At 38.3% G+C, this 20045-nt stretch overlaps 1 protein-coding gene across 2 annotated transcripts in view; it reads right to left on the bottom strand.

The window, feature by feature from the left end:
- Nucleotides 1-20045, bottom strand: part of LOC124167287 (anion exchange protein 2) — a 262309-nt gene that overhangs the window by 186507 nt on the left and 55757 nt on the right. The window contains exon 1 of one of the 2 annotated variants that reach the window (XM_046545242.1): nt 4449-5375. The exons of the other annotated variant lie outside the window; for it this stretch is intronic. The gene's annotated coding sequence lies outside the window, so the exon portion shown is untranslated. Of the gene's footprint in view, nt 1-4448; nt 5376-20045 lie in introns of those variants that run through there. 2 annotated transcript variants of the gene reach the window in all.

Genomic DNA, 20045 nt, shown 5'->3' with positions numbered 1-20045 from the left:
AATTAGAAAATCAAATATCCGCATTTACTTCGAGAGACAGCAAAGGATCAATTATTAGGGGAAATTTTAATCTCGCATTTCCAAATTAGTATTCTTACATTGCAAACTGAATTCAAAGAGTAGAGAAATTAGCGTTATCTTACTTAAGACACTAGCAATTCACTCACACAAGTAGTCAATGACAAGTCTACGGGAGGAAATAAAACCTAAGGCTTTTTACCAGTAAGCCATCATAAGTTGATAAAAAAATCAATATTATTGGCGGATTAAGTGATCACAGATTAGCTTTAACAACCATAAAAATTGGAGTAGACTCCTTTGTAAAACCAAAACGGAAAATTTATTTATTTGATGCATGCAACTTCATTAAATTTGGCGAGAAGCTTAATAAATCGTACACGGACTTCGTAGCTAAAGCATACAATGAAAACAATAACGTATCAAGGAAATATTTTTATGAAATTCTACGCCAACGAATCAAACAAATATATTTTCCATCAAAACTGAAGTTCGATAGTAAAAAAAACCTCGCTGGTACAAGAACGATGTTAGGAGGGTCCTTAAGAGACAGAGAAAACTTTACAACTTACTCAAAAGGTCCGTTTTATTATTATTACGAGACTAGACAAGACTTGTTCTTTATACATACATAAATTATCCATGGAGCTACATTTCTTTCGGAGATCGTTCAACTATCCTCATGTGTGTGCAGTGGATAGTTTAAACATAAATGCGACAGGTAATGTGAAGGCAGAATTCTGAAGAAGTTAGAATTAGTCAAGCATATTATGAGAATTATATCGGACGAGAAAGTAAAAGATATGGAGAATGTATATCTTTATGAGCGACGAGGGGAACGTCATATTATGGCCTCACTACGTTTCCAGGTCCCACACGATAAATGAGAGAGATATCTGCCGAACGGATAGGTATGGGAATTCGTTTTTCACCCGTACAACAAAGGACTTTAATAAATGATAGGCGTAATTATGTAAGAGTATTACTTTTTGTGTGTAAACGGCAAGTGTCCTAACACCCCCGCAAAACACCCATTGAGGCAACTTGCAGGGTAGTATGTACATGTTGATGGAATACTATTAACAATTTTATACTTACTAACGCAATTGATATCACCCATATCTTCATACTTATTAATAGCGCTCACACTGGAGTATGCTGTGATATATTTAGGTGGGATGAATGAACCGACCATGGTGTTTCTCTTAAGTTGCCAGGGGTAAGATGAGAAGAAACTAATTTATTTCTATCTGGTCCTTACACTAATATTGGTCCCCATACTCACGGAAAGGAAAGCGTAGGTGCTTTTAATCACGTTAATTCCCACATTTTTGTGACTAGGAACTAGAAATTCAAAAACTAATACTATCGATCGAATTACAATTATTTTATTACAATAGGGTCATCAAAGTCATTTCAAATACGAGTGTATATGATTATTTTGTGAGAATTTTAATTACTATGTGTAGAAATTACACTCAAAGAAGATTTGATGGTAATTAGCCGAAAAGACACGAAGATACAACTATTCTCACATCCCCTGATTATTTCTTCACCGTGAATGAATCTGTTTTTGAAATGTGTTAGCGTAGATAAAGTCATCATTTTAATAACTTCAGTCGTTTAAAAAATTCAGTACTAACTTTTTCTTGAGTAATCTGCATAGATTATGTTGATGTTAGGGATGCCTCCTTTAAAAAGGGAAAAAATTACAATTTCGGATTCGAAACCCCCAGAAAGCCGCAACTACCGCGCATAGTATAGACCTATATACTCGGCCGCGGAGCGACGTATTAGTGATATTTAAACGGTGAGTCCAAATATGAATCTAAAGATAGGAAAACCCTGCCACGGATCTCGGAAGAAAACATTCGGACAGCACAATGTGAGCAGGGACGTGAGTTACCCCAGTAGGTACATTCCATCCGCTTAATTTTGACTGGGCTCATGCTCCTGCAGTTTGACTCCAGCTTCGGTAGATAGGTCGCGTCCACCTCCGTCCCCGTCGGCTCTTGGTGGCATACGTGTAAGGGATGCAGATCGCTTTATGTGCCAACCTTACAAGTTCTCACGACCCGGCCCCATCAGAGTGGGACTATTGGGTGTCTACATACATTTGAAAACGATAGTACTACGCATTTTAGGAAAATAATAGTGAATTTTCGGAGGAGCGCGTCACGGAATGAAAGACCTTATCCATTTAACAAATGCACTCACGCTTGCATACTCTCCAATGGTTCCTGCCATTTACCTTTAACCTCCCTCAATACCTATCCGCTTTCCATATCACATCAAGGGAGGGGAACGCGTGGGAGGGGCATTCATGAATGAAAAACCCCTCCGTCCCAACTCCCCGCACCAACGATGGAGACAAGCGCCCAAGTGTGCGCGCAGCCTCGCCCATGCGATGAAGAGAATGCATTCGCAAACTCAATTTCAAGTCCTAAACGACCTACCGTAAGCCTCTCGTTGATGGCTAACCCCGTCTTAAATGCGGAAGCAAAGACAAATTGTCACAATATGTGTCCCCTCAAAATATCGATCGCATTCCTCCTTGACACCCAATCAACCTCATCGCGGTTGATTGGGTGTCAAGGGGAAATGAAAAGCCATCAAAGGCGCCGTCTAATGATAAAGGAAGTCAGTTCAGGTATGTGCGCCGTTGGAGAGAAACGTTACGTGAACGAAATGAAAACCTTGAATAATTTAATGGAGTACAGAAGTAATGAAAGTAAAAGATACGGCCGATGACCATGACGGACGTGGCCGGCGAAATATAACAGTGGGGTTCATTTTTAGGGGGTACACCTATGAATTATTCCCCACATTTCGGTGGAATTTAAGGGTATTGAGTTAGCGTCCCTGGTTAGGAATCCCTACATCCTTAATTACGGGATGGTTCTGGCGTATTTCTAGGGTACAGTGGGCAGTGTAGGCATTCAAAAGCATTATTACTTCAAAAATTGAATTCTTGCCGCTGACCCCTTGGTTTGTGTCCTCCAATGATTCACAATGAAGTGAGCACGGCAAAATACGATAAATCTGAGCAGCAAATTTATGTTCTGAACGCCACCATAACAACACGAGAAATAATTTTCACTTCGCACGCTAAACTTTTAACTTCGAATTTTGTATCACTTATTAATAGGACGAAATGTGTCGCAGGATCACGCCGTAGAAGAGAAGACTTCAATAAATTTCAACCTGAAGGAAGGCGCTACAGAATTGAGCCAGGGTATTTGGTTAACAAGCCACCGCATAAATCTTGTAAAAGTCACTTACATTCTGAAATTTACCTCAAGAATGTTAGGCAGGTGTTGTATTTTCGTCATCACTCAGCAATCAATATGCTACGCTAGAATTCATGATGTTGTAATCGTATATGATGCCCGAGTTGTTTTTGATAGTTATACTAAAAATTTTGCTCTAATCACTGATCGTCGTGGAAAAATACTCAATAACAAAATGCGCTCTCTAAGATTCATGTAAGATGACTACTGGAATCGAGAGTATTTCCACCCCAAGAGGTTACGCTCTAGAACCTGGATATGTAAACATTGGAGAGCTCGTGATTATTTGAAGTTCATGCTCCAAGTAAAAGGGAGAATCAACGTACTAGTTCAAAGATATTTCACGATAATGAGCATCGATTTTTTCTATGCTTGGAATAATTTTTGTTTGAGAATGTAACATTATGATAACTAACTGAATGGCAATATTCGGCCATCACGCCCATATCTATAACGTTTTATGCTGTTAAATATTTATCACGTGCGAAACCACGTGATGTGAATTTATCAGTTCACATGGGGTATGAAGCAAACTTGATTTGCAACATGGGGAGACGCAACTGATAGCGCGAAAAAATGGTGGTTTCCCCGTTAACGCTTAAAATGAGTAGGAATAGAAGGAATAATAAATTTGCTATTTCCACATGGTAATTTATTGAGATCGACCATGGTTTCGTTACAGCGTAACAATGTCAAGGTAAAGGACACTTCATCTTGACAATATTACGCTGTACCAATGTTACCATGTGAAATAGCAAAGTTATTATTCATTCTATTCCTACCATAATGGATTTCCACCAAGTTACGCCCGCTACTATTAATTTTTAATTTTAAAATGAGTATTTTCAGGTAACGGTCATATACTTCGCTAGATATAACGATGTGCCCAATAGATTTATTGAGTTAACACCTACCGTTGAATCGTTTACACCTATCGTTGAGGGGTATTTTGTGGCAGAATGTTTTGGTGAAAAGTTTAAGTTCGGACGATTCAAGGAGCAATATACCATTGCTCTACAATCTTTGAATCGTTAAAACAATCAATTGAAAATTAGTAGGAATTTAAAGCAAGTAACATTAGCAATAATAAGGAATAATAGCAAAATATTCTCAACTGGGAAAAAATTCAATTAAACATACCGTTTTATAATTCTTTTTTCATTTTCTTGTAATTCCTCCCATTCCTGGCCTACGAGTATGGGTCACTTGAATGTTCTGGAGAACCTACTCTGGTATTAGAACCTGTGCAACGCGGTCAGTAGACAACCGCTAAAAACCATTTCTCAGGTTAAGCGAGCCTAAAATCGATTCATGCTGGCCGGATCTTGAGTAGTCTTCACTAATATTTTGAAACAATGATCCTTGTATTTAGAAAACTCTCTCTGGCCATTCACTTTTGCAGGGGCTAGTCGAACACGATAACGTGAATTCGCCTATTTCACCAACGCACACAAACTCATTCCTGCTACATATCTCGCGACGCCTCTCATTCCTCGGCATATTTCAGTGCACTACTCAGGAGAAACTAGGCGTTCCTGAAGGGTCTTCACTTAATTTTAAACCATGACCATCCCTTTTAGTACACTTCGGATGGACACTGCCTCTTGTGCAAAATGGACCAGGAAGATCTACTATTCAACTAGTCACACGTACTTAGTCCTGCTTCACAACCTGCGATGTCTCCGAATACTCGCGAATAGAGGTATACAACTCGGAAAAAAACACACATTCACAGAGAGGGCTCGCCGGCTTTTAAACCATGAATCTGCCGGTTGGAGAACTACAAGCGAGTCTCTGGTGGGAAAACGAAGAATTCACATACACACGCACATAAGTTCATAAAATTTAGGAAGTATAACTGATCACTTGTAACTTTATGACTCCATAAATTGTACCGTCCATTACTTGCGATATTATGGCGCACAACTCCGGGGGAACAATCACACGTTCCTTAAGATACTTCACTACCTTATAAACCCATCCAGGTCGGTGTACTTCACGCGGTGGAAAAAATACGTCTCCAGTTGAGACAACGCGAGAGGGAATCGCGCGGGTCAGATGGCGGTGTCCACGATAGCGTGGGGGGGGGGGGGGTTGAGGAGATTTTTGAAGTTCAGGGGCGTCTACCACCAGTTGCGGCCTCCATCCCCGCCGTCCCTCGCCCAACCCCTCTCTCGATCGCGCGACCACGAGGAGGAGGGCCCCGGACAGGTGCAATGGCCTGCGCTCTCGGGAATGCAACGTCTGGCGAGGAGAAGGGGAGAATGTCGGAAGGGCCGAGGTTTCGCGCGGGGTAGCGCCGATAGAGAGGCGGGGAAAGGGGACAGTCAGTCGGCGGCATGCGCACAGTCCAGCAGTTCGGGGAAACCAGGACGGGGGATGGGGAAGGGGGTGGGGGAGGTGAGTTGTGAGAGGCGAAGTGAATACATATAAGGGGGTTCGTAGGATTGGAGGGCGTGCGAAATGAGAGTCCATCCAGCCTAAATGCGAAAGGTCGTCAGGGCACCTCAATTTACTATCTCTCTTTAATCTATGCGTTGCCCATATTTAATTTGCATTATCAAGGAATCACCCACCCGTAATATGCGAACGAAGCCATGTTCCCTGCATACTTGGAATAGAATATAAATTTATTTTCCTTGGACGCCTTCGTCGACTAAGAGCACACAAAAAATACATATTTTAGCTCGATAACACATTGATTCTCAGCATTTACATAATTATGAACCATAACAACAGTCTTTCAATGAGGCTTTGCACACCCATTAGATTAGGACCCTTCTTGGTTGAATACATATATTATTATACTAATGTCGGGATATTTTAATGTCGGGAGGAATGCTATTTCACAACCTGGCCCCGGCAACAGAGAGAGATATTTTGTCATGCTTATCAAAATTACAAAATATTTAATTACTTCTGATCTTTACAATGCATTTCATTTGCCATGACGAATCAACCCAATAATATCAATTATGGACAGAAGTAAAACTTTTCATTTCAATTTATCTTTATTGGATAAAATATTACTCGTCATAATAATTCCTGATCCATGCACTATCATTTACGAAAGTTTGAGAACTCCTCTCACCGGTTGAATATATGGTGCAAGGAGCAGCATGCTATTCCGTGGAATGGGGAAAACTCTAGAGGGTTGGTTAGCAATGCAAGAGAACTCTGGCCCTCGCAGGAAAAGATTTACGTCCCTGAGAGTCGACGAAGGCAGTAAGCGTCGGGTCTAGACTACCTGGAGGGGACCCAGCAGATTATTATTGGATGGACAGAAAACCAGTGGAAGGATTATGGAATTGAGGAATCTCACTTCCACGATCGCACCGATCGGAATTTTATCTATTATGGCTATCAGTCCCGAAGGCTACTTCCTCCCCCCCCTCTCTAGATTTTGATTTAAGCCATCATCATTTTTAGACGGCTAATTGAAGATGCGGATTCGGCACCGGACTGCTTAGGTGAAAGTGATTATCACTGATGTTGATAGAGGAATATTGTGCCTTGGATTTGTAGTCAAGTGATTGAAATTTACTTATGAAAATTCTTTAAACTATTCAATGGATACGTGAGAATTGACTATTTGATTCTCCACACACACATTGGCTCATCCTATCTACCTCTCTCGAATTATTCTTCAGCACTCATAAGTTGTATTCTTATAATCACCACAAATTAGCAGCCGCCATTGTTATTTCCTGGCGTTTTTAATTTCTTGACTAAAATTAAAGCTAATTCTTACAACTTAACCATAAAATTTCATCATAACCATAAAGTTTCAGTATTCAAACTGGCGGAAGCTGCATTTTGGTTAAAAGCCAGTGGAGGAAATTCTCGTCAAAATCAGATACCCAGGTAAGTCAGTTATTAAGCCAATACTCGCTTCACTTGATAAATAGCAAAGAATGGATTTCAATTCCGTTATCCTGTTGTGTTGCAGGAGAAGAAATTTAAAATATCATCATAAAATGATTTTCTCTCGCACAAAAAAACAAATTGAAAAAAATTGATAGTTATCTCTGTGGCGAATCTTAATTTAACTTTTTCACTTAGATCCATCCCATGGCCTCTAAAAATGTTTACTCCTCTGGGAGAAAATTCCATCCTTTGGAGCCTGCTATATCTTAAGCGGGACTAGACGTTTTAACGACCCTCTTCCACGCGTTTTTATGCGATCAAGTTCCAAAGAGTTTCCCCGTAGGCATGTGGCGCGCCTTTGTCTTCAGCCTCCAGATGACAGCGGAGGAGAAAGAGCAGATAGTTTCCACCCGTTATTATGGCCCCCTTTAATTACGAGGAGTCAGGTTTACGGGAGTGCCATAATTTCTGCGCGTTTGGACCCCCGAGATATTTAATCGACAAGGAAGCTGAAATGCGAAAAAGAAACCAAACTGGAAACGGTGTAAAATCCAGTTGCATAGTAAAATAAAACTAAATGTACATAAAACGTTTATTAAGAAACTGGGTGGTTTTGAAAGCCAGAGCAGGAAGTAAAAAGAAACTTTGTGGAAATTTTATATAGGAAAGTTGAAAATTCTACCCTTCACGTGATTGTCAGAATATTTTTTTAAATGGGTGCTAATACGGCTGCTAGTATAACTGTTGTAAAACAAACCATAATATCCTAAAAAACTGGCAGCGTTATAATCCCTGAAGTGTGAGAAAATATACAATCGCTAAATAGATACGGTACTAATAAAGTGTAAATTAAAGTGTAATAAAATTGGGGTAAGGAATTCGCAATTTACGGAAATATTCACAATACTCTACAATATTTTAAGTTTTTCTGTTAGGTACGCCTGAGAGTAGCATATTCATGGGCCAAGCGAGGCAGTTCGGCATACTGCGGGAAGTTGATGTGGTTGAGCTTAGAGATTATTTTTCCTTCTTTGGAACTGGCCAACACAGATTGCATTTATCGAATTAAATTACCCATTTCTTTTCAAATAAATATTTTTTTAACCTAAATCTAATAATTAAAACATTAATATTTATCGACACGTGATAAAGGACGAGTACGAGTAGGTACTCATATATCGACGGCTGAGGGTATCTACAGAAAGTAAAATTCCAGGAAATAAGTGACAAAAGCATGAATTTTGAATATGCATCTAGTCTGGTTTAGCTTAATTGATTATTTTTTTCCATTATTTTTGAAAAAAGTTTTATTTTCAAGCTAACTTATAATATTTGGGTAATTAAATGGTTTTTAGCAAACATTAGTAAGGATTTTTAATAGATTCAGGGCCATAATTTCGCTAAAAATGGTTCAAATAAGTGCAAGAGGAGGCTAAGCAGAGGGATATCATGATGATGTTCAACGAAATTTTTGTGTGCGTGTCACACGCACTAGTGGTTCATTTTCGAAACGTGTCATCGCGGAGTCCATTATGAAAGCTCTACGAAAAAGAAGTCGGTATGCAACAAGGAAAAAAATTCCTTCCGACGATGACCCTGACCTACAATGGACGAAGCCAGGCGATCTAACTGCGAAAGCAGCCTGCGGGTGAGCTGCCGCTTCACACAGAGATACAAAACGCTCAATTGGCTCGATTTCGACATGGATACGTGGGCTGGGCGATGCATTCTGCACCTCCACCTACACAGCCCACACCGCCTACCAGTCATTTCACACGAACATCATGGATTTCTACGACATTTCGGGCGAGAGTGGGGCCTTATGTTAAGGATAGGGTGGGTGAATTTAACTGCATGTGATTCGTTCTTTAGTATCAAACGAAAGTATCTGGGTTATGTCAATTTATCTAAGTAAAACAAAACGATGTAACCACAGACTCAAAAACACACGCATTTAAAATTCCTACGGAGGACGTGAAAAATTTGAATGAGTGGTTATTTGATTATTTCCAATGCTTACAATTTGGCATTTTAAATTTGGTTGATAACGAAGAATTCTCTGGGCACATGTACTCAGTTGATGTGCGATAGGAGTCATGTAGAAGTTTCTAAGAGTATGTTGGACTAATGTACATTTTTCCATCATTAATTCCTTACGTCTTGCACTTTAATGGTTACTCTTCCTGGAAACCGCGAGAAAAAAATAAACTGGCGAACTCTTACTCATTGCGTATCACTTATATGAACGTTGCCTTAGATGCCGATAAAAACTGATGAATAAAAATGTGGATTTTGGCATGGTTTTTGCATATAGTTGAAGCTTAATGGTTAGTTCTTTATCTTTATGTGTACTCGGTAATGTTATTAAGTGATGCAGATTGGGATGGGAATAGGCTGCGATGAATTGAGGTCTTTAAATCGTAATAATCGTTTTGGACTGGAATCACTGGACTGCCCATGTGAATAGCATTTATTCGCCTCCCCTGGACTCGTGTCTGCCTTCCCCGAGATTCACGACGAGTGATTGGACAAATTAGTGGTGCCAAGGTGGTCTCCATTGCATAGTTTACGTGGCTTTATTGGACGTGACAATCTGGCGAACAAATTATGCTTCAAATTTACGAAATTATTTCAAATGCGGCGACGTTACATGCATTTAAGCGCACGTGCGGCAGACTCCGTATTGTTTCGCTGCTAGCTAATCTGCAGTTTTTTCTAAAACGTTTAACAATAGTAGAAAGAAGTACATACTAGTGTCACAGAAGAGTGTAGTTCTCCGGTCTGCATTGAAATATTTTTCTCTGCTTTACAAGGGAGGTTATGTGATCCCACTGTTCTCATATTTGTAGTATAGAGTATTCAACTTTGACATAACAGTGCACTTATTCAAAATGGTTGTTGCACTGAACTGGTTATAATATTGGGCCCTCCAAGAATGTCTATGTTATGGAATTTGAGCGATACCAACATACAATTTGCAACCTTCGGACATATTTTTCATTCTATTATTGAAGTCTTCGGCATGAAAATGGGCTTCCTCCTAATACATTTTTGTATCCCTCAGAACCATAAATAATTTACCATCGAGCCTAGATGCCTTTGTAGAGGGTATATTATCATATTCTGGAATCAACTTCATGAAGGATTTGAAACATATTTGAAGCCCAGGAAAAAGTTTATACCGAGTGTATTGTGTTGTCAGCTGAAAATAAAAATCTCCTAACACTGTGATTGTAAATTTTACCAAAGAGAGTTTATTTCCATGTGTTCAGAGTCAGATCAAATGCTTCACGTGTGAATAATACGGAGCTAATATTAGATTAATTAAGGTTTCCCTGGTCTTGCATCAGATATCATTGGTTCAAATTTCGATGACACGTTTCTTTTGCGATCAGGACATAGGTAAAGGCAAAATTTCCATGATTTGCATTAAACTCATTGAAAATAACGTCAAATAATCTGTCGAGCAAGTCTGATATTTAGGCCCGGCATCATTACTTTATACCAGTCAATTCTCATGTTCATGATTCATTACGTATCGGCATCTATTTCAATTCCACTGGGCTTTGATTCCCTATTCCTTTGAAAGGATAAAAGATTTTTCTGGGGAGTCCAAATTCACGCGGAACCGACACGTGGGATGAAATGAAAGGCGGATGGTGTAGCAATTAAAAATGAACGAAATAGGGAAGTGGTAATTTGATGGAACTCTAGTAATTTTTTATGCGCGCAGGAGTGGTCGAGGATGGGCCACATTTGAGTGGATTTGTCAGGCTGATTTTACTTATTTTCCTTCTTGGGGAAATCATTGATCACGTTCATGTAGATATATATTTCGCTTATTTCGTATTTACGATAAATTTTTTTATCAACAAATGATTTCGAAATTAATATTATCCGAATGAATTCGGAAAATCTTCTATTCAGCGTTTGGTAATTCAGAAAGTCGTGTAAATTGGAACTTTTGTCCATGTTATCGACCGTTACTCTACGCATAATACCACATTTACTCAATGATATTACTAATGTCCCTTCCTTTGCGCTACTTCGGAACGTAAATGACTGAGAAAATTTTCATCATAGCCTGTATTTCTTTTATTTTGTGTCTGAGATCCTATCGCTTTCTTCATTCACTGTATAATATGCGATTGAAAGAAAATTAATTCCCCAGGGCCGTACTCTTTGGTGGGCAGAGGGGGGTGAGAAGTTATAATGCGAACAAGGGTAGTAATAAACGAAGCGTGTTTTTATTAATTTATAATTTTGTCTATTTCTTTTGTGTGAGTGGGTCACTGTCGTAAGCGAGAGCTTCACAAACCTGAGTGAGTGAGTGCGTGTGTCCTATGCGGACATTTGTTCCTTGGAGCGAATCCGCGAGGTGCGTGAGTGAGCTGCGCGTTTGTTTAATCTCTTAGTGTTTTATCTTGGTTTCGTTTATTAATCCCCTTGTTCGCATTATAACTTCTCTCCCCCCTCTGCCCACCAAAGAGTACGGCCCTGGGGAATTAATTTTCTTACAACTGTTTAAAGGCCGTAGTTCGTTCAATCACTTATATGTCTACTATACGATTTTTAGATTAGTTATTGCTCGCATTATTTTAGCATACAATATCAGTCCATATAAATGATATTTTTAAATGATTGTGAGCAACTTAGATGCCTAGTTATTTTAAGCAGTAAGGAGAATATAAATTTTTGGAGTTGAGAGAGAGAGAGAGAGAGTAATCCCGGTAAGCGTGTGATGATATGGAACACCTTGTCATGTAGTAATCAAGGACGTAAAAAATGCGCTGAGGGTATCTGCTCTTTCGGATTTCTTCGTGCACGGTAAAAATATGATTGGATCTTATCGATATCGGGCTGCGCGATATTGTATTACGTGATGAAGACATATCAAGACGTTTCATGTGGAAGCGGAAGGAAAGGGATACCGTCGGGTAGGTCAGTTACATCCTACTTAAACAGCGCAAACAAGGCCTTAAGACTCCATTTCTGTTTACTCAATGTGAAAGGCATATCCTACCTTCACCATTCATGAATAGCATCCGGCTAAGATTTTGTATTTTAGGTATGTATTTAAAATGATTAAATTCTTTCTCCTGCCGAATATATGCTTCCAGATGCAAGAAACTACATCAGACTAGATATTCCTTGCTCGTTCCTACTCATATAGGGACGCTTGGATGTACTTACGCTATCTAAGTTATGTACTTTTCAATCAAAATCATCCGAGAAAATATTCTCTGGGTGCCCACCATTATGGCACCAAATATTATGGCACTTGTATTGCGGTCATGCAATAATAAGAAATGTCTAATGTATTCCAATTAGAGAATTTATGCGTTTAATTTGCAATGAGGCTTGAGTGTTTCACTTTAAAGCATGATCATTAGAGTATAATGAAGTCTTTGGAATAATGATTATAATTCCCACGAGAAATGACTTTAGGTGTGTTGAGCAAAGTAGCTGCAATTCATTTTGATGAGATGAAAATCCTAAGGATTCATGAGAACTGTCCTAGTAAAAATTAAAGTTTTTGGGCTACAACTTGGTGATCTTTGTATGCCATTTGTATGTATTAGCATCCAACGCTACTTCTCAAAATGCGTTGTGTGTTAGTTAATAACTCAAATATTATGCTTACTGTGAGAGATAATTCAATCGCAAGTTTTCTTTTTGAATTTATACATGATAACTAAGGCTTAAAATGTACGAAAAACAGAGCTAGATTTCTTAGTCATTTGTTTATCTGCTCATTCACCCAGATTTGAACTCCTCGAAGGAAAAATCAGCGTCGTCCACATTGATTACACTTCCAGAGGGTATTTAAAGGAATTAGTATTAAAGATAGCATTTTTAAATGGAACTTAAATGAAGCCTAGAGCCGTTGAACGGAAGCTGATGGATTTTTTATTGAAAACACTGGTGTTGAAAGCCTGTGGATGGACATCAAGAGTACCTCAATGAAGGGAGCAAGGTCTAAAGTTGTTTATCTCGTTAATAACTCCTGCCCTTCCTTAGACAAGGCCGTTCACGAACTGAGCAGGGTAGCGAAGTTTTTCAATTAACGATATGCAAGTCCAGGAATGACAAAGGGATGTCGGTCTTCTCCATTTAGTATGCCGTTCAATGGGACAATTTAATTGGAAAGTTTTGCCGGGAAGTCCGCCGTCCCCCAGGAATCCTAAATTCCCGTGTCCTCAGTTTCCATGGCGAACGAAGTATTCTATCATTCTGCTGTCGTTAAAATTCAATTGTCATGACCGCGAGTGCAATCTGCATATCGGAAAAAATATGCAGTCATGCGTAAAATATAGGTCAAATTTTTACATTCACACACAATTGCTACAATTTCACGATCCTTATTGTATTATTAAAAATTGCATTTAAAAATAAATTTCACGGGTAACCTCAGATATACAAAGCGGAAATATTCAATGGTACGGCAAAGCTATAAAATTACCTGGTGCAGTTTTTTTTTCAATGAGTTAAGTGTTCTCAAAGACTTTCCTCCATTATCTGATCCTCATACGCCATAGCTGCGCTGATTTCAGATTTCCGCCTAAGCTCTGATCCTAATTATATAAACTCTTATGTTTAAAAATATCATTAAAATTTTCTTCCCTAGGAGGTAAAATTCTTCTTTGTTTGGTTCGTTTACAATATTCATGATGGCAACGCATTCTAAGTGCTTGTTTGTAAGGAAGCATCAATCGCAGCATTACTTTTATCACCTAATTGAGGCCTCTAAATATAAAGATGTGTAGATTACATTTAATGTGAATAATGGTGAACCATCCCCATATGGCTTAAAGATACTATTGTGTTCTCGGCGTTCACGTAGCAAGCGTAATTTTATCACTTCAAAATTTGAGAATCCATAAATCAGGGATGATGCCGGTCGAGAAGAATAATAATATATGATCAGCTTATTTAATAATTCGGAAAAAGAAAATTTACATGTTGTCTTCGATTCTAGGATTTAGTGATCCACGGTCTGAAATTAGGGAAATATCTTTAAAATGTTGAAGTTATAAAAATAAATAAAAGGAAAATAACGTCTTGCGTGCAAATGCATGGTCGAAATTTGGTTAAGTTCTTGATCCGCCGAGGGACCAGCGATGATGATCGAGGACACCAGAAACCTAGTAGATGGGTAGGTAGTTGAAACTTTTCTCAAACTTCCTTGGCCAAAATGTGCTCGAGTTTACTTAATGCTCGAGAATTGAAGGGGGCCGTTAAATGTGACCCTTTAGTTTGTTATTGGGCCTAAAATGTCCATATCCCATTAAAATCCGATTGGATAGAAAACCAAAGGGAAGCAGGTTTGGATTTGCAACAAAATCGACTGGTAGGAAGAGAGAATAGCAAGAGAGGGAGCTCTTAATTTCGAGAAAGGACATACGAAATCGCTAAAGTTAGTTCTGCTCTTCGAAGCGGTAAGCCGGATGTGACAACCGGTGGGATTACCAAAGTTTCAATATTTCCTCTTTTAACCTTCACCAGATTCAAAAATTACGTAACCTGAACGTAGTTTACGCCGAATCATTCGAATGGTTGGGGCTGATCAACGACAGGAATATTATCATGAATCATAAATTAGCCAATAAAAATTTCCAAGGGTGAATATACGCTACGTCTATAATCTTCTGCTCATTTTGAGGTTTTACCATTACATACAGAGTCGGTATGCATCCTTAGATCGTTTTGATACGAGCTGCGTCCATGCTACATTTTCAGATAAAAGAAAGCATGTAAATTTATATCTATTGATGCATTCTACTAGTTGTACCATTCGTTGTATACATCTCCTCTTACAATGAAACAAGTTCGATAACGTTTGATGTTATGAATTTATGATAAATTTTAACTCAATAGATTCATTTTTATAATGTATATATTTTTTCCCTCCGGATGAAAGAGATATTTATATCTCTTAATTAAATATTTTTGAAGAGGATCATTTTTGCTCTAATTTTAAGTAAGCGCAGATCCTGGTAATGATATGTAACCCATCAGGAGCTAGGGTTTTTAAATGATGCTGTTTGATGCTAAGCGTCCTAAATATAAATTAATAAAATAAAAATTGAAATAGCCTAATTATGCCATCTATTCCAGACTTCGAAAATGGCTTGCGGTGAAAATAACTCCTTGGCAATACTTCACTTACAGCCCTTTATAAAATTATACTTATTTCAACGTATCGTCCCTATTATATTGTTTAGTGGCTGCCCTTGTCAATTTGTAAGTTCTGTGGTACAATAGGGAAATTGCATACTTTTTATAAACAGTATGCTGATATACTACAGTAAACACATAGTACCGCAATATACTTTTTTCCGCTTAAAATTCAGTTTATACACTAGAAAAAGTCCCCAAAAGACTCCCAAAAGTCTCCCGAGTTTCGCGGGCTAAAAAATACCGCCCCCACTAATCTTAGGCCGTGACGACATAGTTCAGTAGGAGTCCAAGATCCAAGCCCAAACTGCAAGTTTGGAAGAGCCACGTTGCGTTTAAAGGAGAACATGGATGAAGTAAGGAAAAATTACAAGTGGTGCATTGTTTCTCTGCGCAATAACACCCCAGAAAAAAATTTCGTCTGCATTCCCACGGAGGAAATTAGAAGAAAAGCCTCGATGCATGCCGTCTGTCGGGATGAGCGTTACGGAAAAATAAGAGTATAATAAACGGAATGATAAACCCGTGTGCTATGTGAGCGAAGATAACTTTAATATAAATAATATTTTCATATTTCATTGACTGAATAACTTGAAACTGAGATTTTTCGATAATTCGGCCGCCGTAGAATAAAAACTCAACTTCACAACAAAAATCGAGATAGGTGTTTCTCGATGGTTACGATGGACTCAAATTATTTATGGCACTTGTTCAATTTCAGTTACGGAAGGACATAGAAAATTCCATGATGTTTAAAATCAAGGGAGGAAATATGAAAATGTAGAGCAACGTTGATCCTCATGCATTCGAGTGCCAGCCAAGAAGACAGCGTTTTCTTCTACTGTCGGCGTCAAAATGATGTGCCGCTGTACTTTGCAAATTTATATCCTGGCATCACTGCATGCTATAATAATGAACTATACGTCATTTTAAAGAAAATTTTATCCTAAATTCTGATTTATTTTATTACAAAAAAATTCAAAAATGTAGACACGGCCAGTGCAATAAATGACTCCGCGCACCGAAAAATTAGCCGTTTTGTCAACTTGATGAACATTGCAGCTCAACCTTAGGAAAACTACTACGTCTACAGCATTCATCTTCCACATTAATTTACACTCATCAGTGCGGATTAATAAAATGGCTTTTGGGTATTTTTAGAACTTATATTTTGTTATAAATTAATGAAAATATTTAAACATTATCTTGTCCCATAGTTTACCCCGAAAGATAAAGGAAGTTGTAGATGGAAAAGGAATGGAATCCAGAGGTGGTCACAAAAAATGAATCGCAGCATTCTTTGATTTTATTCTACGCCGGCTTGCTTTTCAGGAAAAGTTGAGTCACAAGAGGAATGTTCCGCGGCTCTTGATTTGGAAACTGTGGAGATAGAGGAAGACGTGTGGATCAGCAATTTCCATTTAGTTGGTTGTCAGGATAAACCAAGGATCCATTTAAAGGTTGTCAGGCCATCGTATAAAGATAGGACTGATGTGCACCACAAGGGAAATGGGGTGTTTGAGGGAAAGTCAAACCCAAAGTTGCCCAAAGAATGTGCAGTTCTATTTTGCTCTTTCCCCAGTTAAAACCAAATATAAATTGGATTGGGATGATATTTTCACCACGGGTTCCAGTGATAGTGAGAGTGCAGGTGATCATGGTCATCGTCGAAGGTCATCCCTCTAGGATTTCCGATACGGAATTTTTAAGTGACAACCGATCGCAATTACGATGAGCTCGCCGTTAGAGTAGGTTTCAGATATATCGTGAGAAAAGCTCCCAAAATGTATTAAAGACTCTGTTTGGAAAACATTCTCATTTTAATGCTAATTTAGGAAGGATTTCATTACAAAAGTAACTTATTAACACCTGAAGACGTTGTGTTTATTATATTGATCGAAGTGCGATTGACCGATTCTTTCTGCAGAATAGGAAGTGGCTTCGGGGTTTTGAGTCACAAGATGGTAGATTGTGTTGGAAGTTCGTCTATATTATCGCTACTAAATTGAAACATTAATAGTCTGGCTTCCTCAGAGCTTCCTGTCGCCCTCCAGGCAAGGTATTTTTAAGTTGAAAGTATCATCGACAGCTTCGAGGTGGAAATAAGTTCACCATAAGACTACCGGACTGCCAAAAGAATACACATTTCACATGAGTATACGCTTTCGCCAATATTATACGCAAGTCTCACTTTGTTATGAACTATAAAAAATTTCAGATGCACATCAGCTACCTTTCCATTTCTTGGCATCGACTTTCCGCGCCGACGAAGTCTACAGTTTCACTAAAATACCCTGTTATCATGATGGAATCAGTAACAGGAATCTTGCTAGGATCAGCCTAAGAATAACCATATTCCTTCATCTTTACGCAATCTATCGCTTTCAATGAAGGAGATATAGATCAAATAATAGCCCTGAAGTCACAATGAACAACTCCGATACGTCTGCACTTCAATAAATGAATCATAACCACGCCGTCGCATGTATTCAAGTACTATGGCCGTGCCTCCTCGTACTGAACTATGACGTCACTTTTCTACCAGCCAATCATCGGGCGTTTTCGCTTCTCACTTGCATTTGAAAATTCTCGTGAACTTTGATGCATTAAATATCGCAAACCAGGTCATAAAATAATAAACAAAACTTTCACCGAGGTATGCAAATACATATTTTTATATAATTTTGGGGCTATTGATTATATCTGAAATATATGCAAGTTCCCTATTGTATGCACGATGTGGGTGAACTCAACCGAATATTAAACAATTTTGTTTTCCTCCATCTCATTAGATGAATCTTGTTAACCGGCCAGAAGTTGTCTCTCTCTCGAATAACCAGCCAGACTGTATTCTAGTTTCATTTTACTTTGCGGTTTTTCCTCTTCACGGTCGTTTTCGTCTCCCCACTAAAGTTACAACTGAAAATAATCTTGCTCAGCAGGTATTACATTTTATTGGACTCCAGCCCTAGTGGAATGAGTCTCTTTAGTAGCTTTCTATTCATAAGGCAGTCCAAAGATCACTGCGAACACGAGATACTATTAAACAATTGAAATGGTCTTTCAAGGCCGGCCTTCATTACTAAAGTTAATTGAGATGTATGATCCATTGAGATAAGCTCAATTGTCTTAAAATGATTTAGTGGTAATGACACGAAATAATGGGATATTTTGGGAGTAAATAACAGAAAAAACAAGAAAATTCTTCATTAACTATAGAACTGATAAATCTAAAATCTCCTAATAATTCTGAAGCTTTCCGACTCGTTTCCATATTCTTTATTGGTTACAACTCGTACTTTGATAATTCTTCTTCTCATTCCTCTTCTCTTCTGGCGGGCTTAGCATCGAATTTATCAAAATTTATTTTCATTTATTCTTATAACTTCTGTCTTACAATCTATTTACTGCGTTTTTTCACAATAATAACAATATCAAACATTAAATAATATTCAATATCAGATGAAATTCGCAAAATATTGGAGATGTCTCCAATATTCTTAAAATGAAAATATGACCTATCATCATTAACATTACCTTTCCGTCGATACGATTCTATTAATTGGTGGGAATATAGTCTTGATGGTAGTTCTACCCTATACTTTGGTAGTATCACGGCTTCATAGAAATTTTCGTGACAGCTCTTTCCATGTTTTTGTGAACGGACTATCTTCTATATTATTTCTACTATATAGACACTTTTTTCTCAACTTATACGCAACCAAACTCTATAAATGAGGTACCAAAATGCACAGAATTTATCAGAGGACATGCGACGGCATATCTTACTTCCTAAATATTGCTATTGTTTCCTAAAATTGGTTTTTAAATAATAAAAAAAAACAAAAAAAAACAAATAAAACTTGATAATGACCTCTATGGTCGAATCATGTACGGACGAAATAAATCTGTGGAAAGCAACGAAGTATCCTTTTCATTTTCGTGTATTAATTTCCACAAAGTTGAGCCAAAAACCATTGATTGTATCAAAAACCGGTTAATATTCCTGACGTTAACGGCGCACAAACTGTTATATTTGTTCATTAGCAACAATATCTCGTATTCTTTAAATAACTTTTATCAAAATGCGGCTGATTCCACATTCCAGTCACCTGTTGATACGTGAGTATGAGTCATCATGTGCGTTTAACAGAGGATAGTGTAATTACTTCCAGTATTGTGTTTAAAGAGGTCCTCTGACCTCAATTTGTACATGAAAATTCCAATTAAATTTGTACATAAGACCCTGCCTTTTTTTCTACATTTTAAAATTAGAAACGCGCCTATCCCTCTGTGGACCTTCATTGAAATGAGCGGGGGAAGCCCGCTGGGAGCGGGCGCAGCACGCTCGTATTACATTTATTTTTCCGTATTGGGTATCACGGGTATATTTTAGGTCCTCTTCTGGAGTTGGTGAGTGACCCAATTTGAGCTCAGAGGGTGAACTTTGGCCATCGCTTGACCCTAGCCACGTGAAATCCCTGATGCGTCCACATGGTCGTCATTTCTCGTCGGCGGCGATGATTGAAAGGCGAAGCTCATTTCTGAAATCACATCACTTGCGTCATTCCGAAATTAAGATCTTTGAAGTAATGATTATATGTATACACAGCAGAAAATATTTGCTACCCAGCAGAGCTTTTGCATTACTGGGAAATTTATTTCGTTATCAATACCACGAGATGACCTTCT

The sequence above is a fragment of the Ischnura elegans genome, chromosome 1 (assembly GCF_921293095.1).
Source record: "Ischnura elegans chromosome 1, ioIscEleg1.1, whole genome shotgun sequence".
Classification (NCBI taxonomy): Eukaryota; Metazoa; Arthropoda; class Insecta; order Odonata; family Coenagrionidae; genus Ischnura; species Ischnura elegans.
The sequence above is the reverse complement of the archived record's forward strand: the minus strand, read 5'-3'. Positions and strand labels throughout refer to the sequence as shown.